This window comes from Hibiscus syriacus, unplaced genomic scaffold (genome assembly GCF_006381635.1).
Source record: "Hibiscus syriacus cultivar Baekdansim isolate YM2019G1 unplaced genomic scaffold, ASM638163v2 tig00111095_pilon, whole genome shotgun sequence".
NCBI classification, from domain to species: domain Eukaryota; kingdom Viridiplantae; phylum Streptophyta; class Magnoliopsida; order Malvales; family Malvaceae; genus Hibiscus; species Hibiscus syriacus.
In genome coordinates, this window is record NW_024062980.1 from 1,611,609 (window position 1) to 1,618,285 (window position 6,677).

The window sequence follows — 6,677 nt, forward strand, 5'->3', positions numbered from 1 at the left end:
CCAGGCCTTTCAACTAATATCCATACTCTACTTCTCTTAAATTGATTTAACTCTTCTTGCATAGCCATAATCCAATGTTCATCATTTAATGTTTTTTTAATATTCTTAGGCTCTATGCATGAGATAAATGAAACATAATTACAAATATTTCTAAGAGAAGATCGAGTTGTTACCCCTTTGGATGGATCACCTATTATCTCACCATCCTTGACATAGTTGTGCTCTCTTGGGTAAGAGACTTCCCTTTCTTCAATGGTTAGATTCTCGAGAGGATCTTGAGTTTTCTCATCTTTTGTTTCTTCCTTTGATGATGGTTCTCTCACGTCATGTCTAACATCATTTGTGTTTACAATACCTACATCATCATTTACATAAGAATCCTTCCTCGGAAGGGGATTATCATCGAAAACAACATGTATAGATTCTTCTACAACTAAAGTTCTTTTATTAAATACTCGATAAGCTTTAGAATTTAAGGAATAACCCAGAAAAATTCCTTCATCACTTTTAGCATCAAATTTGCCAAGATTTTCTTTACTGTTGTTTAAAACAAAACATTTACATCCAAAAGGATGAAAATAGCTAATGTTAGGCTTTTTATTTTTGAAAAGTTTATATGAAGTTTTCTTCAAAATAAGCCTAATCATTACTCGATTAATAACATAACAAGCGGTATTTGTGGCTTCCGCCCAAAAATATTTTGGCAAATTGTTTTCACAAAGCATGGTTCTAGCCATTTCTTCTAAAGTTCGATTTTTGCTCTCAAACAACTCCATTTTATTGAGGGGTTCTAGGTGTTGAAAAATTATGGCTAATACCATTATAATTACAAAATTCAGTAAATCCAAGATTTTCAAATTCAATTCCATGATCACTCCTAACACTAGTTATAGAGTAACCTTTTTCGTTTTTGATTACTTTTGAAAACGTGATGAATTTTTCTAATGCTTCATCTTTAGTACTTAAAAATAGAACCCAAGTATATCTAGAATAGTCATCTACCAAGACAAATGTATATTGTTTTCCACACAAACTAGTGGTTCTAGATGGCCCAAAAAGATCTAAATAGATCAATTGTAACACTTTACTAGTGGATACATCATTAATGGATTTAAAAGAAATTCGCTTTTGTTTTCCTTTAGCACAAGCATCACAGATTTTATCATTATCAAATTTTAGTTTAGGCAACCCTCGAACTAAATCTCCTTGAATTAACCGTTACAAAACACTCATACTAGCATGTCCTAGTCTCCTATGTCATAACCAATTATCATGCTCATCCTTAGCAACTAGGCATAAATTAGTCATATCTGTAGAATCTAAATGCACCATGTATATGTTTCCTATTCTATGAACAACAAGCATAATCCGATTAGATGCAATGTTAATGACTTTACAACCATTAGTTTTAAACATGACATTGAATCCCTTATCGCATAATTGACTAATACTCAATAGATTATGCTTTAATCCATTTACATATAAAACATTCTTAATTTGTATGGAAGAGGTATTACATATAGTGCTTATACATTCAATGTGACCTTTTGAATTATCACCAAAAGTCACCTCTCCTCCATTTTTGATGTTAAACTCTATGAACCGGCTTTTGTCTCCAGTCATGTGTCTTGAGCATCCACTATCAAGGTACCATGAGTTTGAATTTGTTTCTCGTGCCTTGTAGCAATGCTCCTTTCCCTACAAACATAGATTAATTTTTTATTTTTGGTACCCAAATTCTTTTGGGTTCATATTCATTAGTCTCCAAAATTCTACTCCCCTTAGGTATCCATTTGCATATGATATCCTTATCTTTAGTAGTAATAAGTTCTTTAGGAACCCATACACTTCTAACAATTTTCTATTAGAGGTTCTTTGGGTACCTCTATGATTGTAGCTTTTAAAACTTTTTTCTAACAAAGTTGGTTTTTGAACTTTCTCCATTTTCAAAATGTTTTGTTCCAACTTTATCAAAAGAAGCTTTAAGATCATCAATTTTCTTTTGATGATCATCATTGACCTTTGAAAGCAAATTTTGCAAATCAGAATTTTTCTTTTCAAATTCTTCTAGTTTGATTTGTAAATCTTTAATTTTACTTTCAAGATCATTGTTGGTCTTGGATATGAGATTATTTTCATTTTTCAATTTTGAAATATCATTTTTATATTTTAGAAATAATTTCTCATAATCCGAAGCCAACCAAGTATATTCCTCTAATAGCTCATCAAACAAAATAATCTTCAAAATTAAATGAGCTAGAGGTTACCTGAGAATCCTCCCCAAATGCCATCAAGCACAAGTTTGCTATTTCTTGTTCCTCTTCATCAGAACCTTCTTCATCGCTTCATGTAGCCACATGAGCCTTTTGCTTATTCTTTGATTGACCCTTTTTCTTTAATTGTGGGCAATCATATTTGACATGCCCCGACTTTTTGCATTCATAGCAAATGATCGGGTCCTTCTATTTTGGTTCATTCTTGAAGCCTTCATTTCATTTGAATTTTATTCCTCAGTTTGGCCTCATTAATTTTCTGAACCGTTTGGAAAACAATGTCATTTCCTCGTCATCGTCATCTTCATTTGAATCACTCTAATCTTTTGTTGATTTGAGAACAACTCCAATATTTTCTTCTTTTCCGTATCCTTCTTTGGCTCATCTCTTTTCTCGAGGTCTTTCTCTTCTTTAAGCATCATTTCATGTGTGAGGAGAGCCAATAAGCTCATCGAGGGTCAAGGATTTTAAGTTCTTAGCCTCGATGATCACCGTCTTCTTTGATTGCCAAGCTTTTGGAAGAGAGTAAACTAACTTCCTTACAAGCTTTTCATTTGGAATAATTTCTCCATATGATTTGAGACTATTGAAAATCGTGGAGAATCTATCCGTCATAGCTTTGACATCTTTATTCGGTTTCATCCTGAAATTTTCATAGCTATGAGTTAGAAGACTAATTTTTTATTCTTTTACCTCTTTTCTACCTTCATGAGTGACTTGTAGTTTATCCCATATCTCCTTGGCGGTTGTACAAGATGAAACTCTCATGTATTCATCAGGTCCAAGAGCACAAAAAATAATATGGATAGCTTTGGAGTTGAGTTGGAACATTCTTGTCTCTCATTCACTCCATAATCTTGGATGAGTGGAAGGTTTGATATATCCGTCCTTTATGATATTCCATGCTCTCATGTCAATTGCTTGAATGAAGTAAATCATTATATTCTTCCAATATGCATAATTAGCTCTATTGAAGAAATGAGACTTGTTGATGGGCAATGAATCTAGATCGAAGTCGTGGTTTGAAGTGGAGGCCATTGATGACTTGATTATCGATGTAACTCTTCCCGAATCTACTCAAGAGGTGATTAAACCTTCAAATGAGTCAAGCTCTGATATCAATTGTTGAGTTAATCGATCGATGAAATAAGCCAAGAGGGGGTGAATTGGCAATAAAAATTTCAGTGGAAGTTTTTGTAGAAAATTGAAAATATTTGCACAGCGATTTAGAGTGGTTCGACTTTCTCAACCAAAGTCTACGTCCACTACCTTAGCTATCCACACTAAGGATTTTCCACAAATTCACTAATTTGTCTTTCTTTTGAGGACAAAGAGTAACCTTACAAATAATTATACCCCAAATTCTTGAGAACACTCTCTCCCAAAGAGAACAATACAAATTTTGTAAACTTACAAGAAAATCCTCACAAGGCAAGATGTTTGCACAATTCTAGAACAAAGAAATAATACTCAAGAATAATACAATTGAGCACGATAAGTGTTATTGAAAGCAAAAATGAATATTGAAAGAAATAGGCTTGAAAATGCTCAAACTTGAGGTTTGATGCTTTCTCTTTGATTCTCTCTTGATTCTTGATAATTGTTGTTGATCAATGGCTTCTAAGCTTGCTTAAATACTCCTTGGATTACTTCTGAATGTTGGGGATCATTAGTGGAGTTAATAGAGTCGTTAGTGTGTGAAAACAATTAATAAAATAGTTGGGAGTGTATGGTGCATCAATGCATAGGCTTTGTGCATCGGTACACTATGTGTAAAATTCAAATATTTCGACCGTTGGAAGACTTATTGCATCAGTACACTAGGGTGTGTATCAGTGCACAAATTTGCTTCGATGTTTCAAAAATAGTCGGGGTGCATCGATGCATGGCTTGTGCATCGGTGCATAAATTGTATTCAAAATGGGTGTGTATCGATGCATTAAATGAGTGCATCAGTACATCCCTTCATAAAATTGATTTTTGGCTCGTTTTTGGTTTGAAATACTTCGTGAAAAATTGTTTCAAAAATATTTTAAGTATAAATCACAATTTTACACTCTAGTAAGGATTGAATTTGAACTTTGAAAGACTTGGAGTAATAATTTTGATATTCGAATAATTGTATCGAATATACTTAGAAAATCATTTGTAAAATCTTAAAATTCATTTATCGTAATTTGTTATATCGAAACATCAAAATGTTTTCAACATATGCTTATGTTGTTTTGCGACGGAGAGCACCCGAGATATGATTTTTAACAACCTCTTACTGTTCCTCTCTGTCTCCGATACCCTACACCGTAAATACAATGATGTAGGTGACTACATGTTGCATACACCTAATAGTACCTTAGCCTAAGCGGTATGGGCATAGCACACCATGTTGCATAATTCACGGGTTCAAACCACCACACTCCCTCTATTTCATTTTTTTCTTGCAGACCAACGATGGTTAAATTCGGGTATAAGTGCCGAACTTTCAATGACTTCAAAATATAACATGAAGATTTTAAGACTTTGCAAAAAGGTCACCAAAGTAAACTTAATTATATTCAAATTGAAATCGAATGAAAATGGGGGTGTGACATGATTCCCAAGAAAATAAATTCAATGATTTTTTTCCAAAGTAGAATCGTACTTGATTTCCAATATAATAAATTCAACAATTCATTTCCTTTTACAAAGAATAATCATATAATATTTCCAATAAAATATGTTAAACCATTTATTTTGATATGCAATACCAATACAAAAGGTAAGAGAAATATCTATACTCTCATGGTAGTATTGATACTACCTATTGTTTTCAACTAGTTCAAATTTCGTTAAGTAAAATTGGTACTGATACTCATAAAGGTATTGATACTACTTACATATTATTGATACCATAAACCATAGTATTGACACTAGTCAAGCATATTGGTCATTAACGGATAATTTATTTAAATATTATAAAAGAAATATCGATACTCGTGATGGCAGTATCGATACTCCTTGTTTTAGGCAATTTTATTTTGCAGCAAATTAATTCCCCAACGGCTCCAAATCATCCTCAACAACTAGAAATGGCTACAAACTCATTCCAACTTATAAAAAAATAAAAGAACACTTGAAAAAGGCTACAACTTCTATATAAGCAGTCAAGATAAAGAGAAAAGTCCTTTCACTCTTTATTTTCTATTTTCTCTTATACATAGTGTTTTGAGAGGATTCATTATTGTGAGCTCAGATCTTGTAAACACGTACCTACATTTAGAGATATTTCTTGTTTACATTCTTTATCCTTTGTAAAAGGGAAGTGATTCTAGTTTAGCCTTTGAAAACTAAATAAATTATAAAAATTACTCTTAAGCCTTGAAAAAGAAAGAACAAATTAGTGGATTTGTTAAAACTTCCTAGTGTTGAGCTAAGGTAGTGGATGTAGACTTCATTGAGAAAGTTGAACCACTATAAATCCTAATACCAATTTTTTTTATCTTTGATTGCTTCCACTCCAAAGTTTTTCAAAATGCCAATTCACCCCCTGTTAGCACTTTTTTTATTGTTCATAAAGCCTTAAAATTCCTAACAATTGGTAACAAAACAAGTTACAATCAACGGTTTAACAACCTTGTGAAAATTCTAGAAGTGCTCTATCAATTTCTCATTCAACTGAGAATATGGCTTTTACTCTCACTCTTATTGCATCGAAGATTCGCAATCAATCAACAAGTCTCATTATTTTAAGGGAGCAAATTATAACTATTGGAAGAATAGGATGATTTTATTCATTCAAGCTAACTATCTAAGAACTTGGAACTCTATCATGAAGGGCCACTCTACTCCAACCAATAAAATGGAATATTAAAGGGAAGAAGAAAAAAGGTTCTAACAAAAATCCAAGACTATGAACATTATATTATGTGTTTTAGTCCCGAATGAATATGGAAGAGTCACCTCTTGTTCAAATGCGAAGGAGATTTAGGATAAGCTCCAAGTCACTCATGAAGGAACAAATAAAGTGAGAGAAACAAAAATTGACATTTTCAACCATAACTATGAAAATTTCAAGATGAAACCAGATGAAAATATCAGAGCTATGACAAATAGATTTTTCATGATTGTCAATGGTCTCAAAGGGTATAGAGAAATCATCTCTAATGAGAAGATTGTTAGGAATATTGTGTACACTCTTTCAAATTATTGGAAATCAAAGAAGATAACAATAATTGAAAAGAACCTAAATTCTCTCACTCTTGATAAGTTTATTTGCTCTCTTCTCACTCATGAGTTTATGGTAAAGGATGAATAAAAAGAAGAAGAGAATGAAGAATTAAGGAAAGAAAAAAGGTGTTTCCTTGAAATCCTCTACTCAAAGTGAGAGCATATTAAGTGAATAAGTGGATGAAGAATAAGAGATGGTCA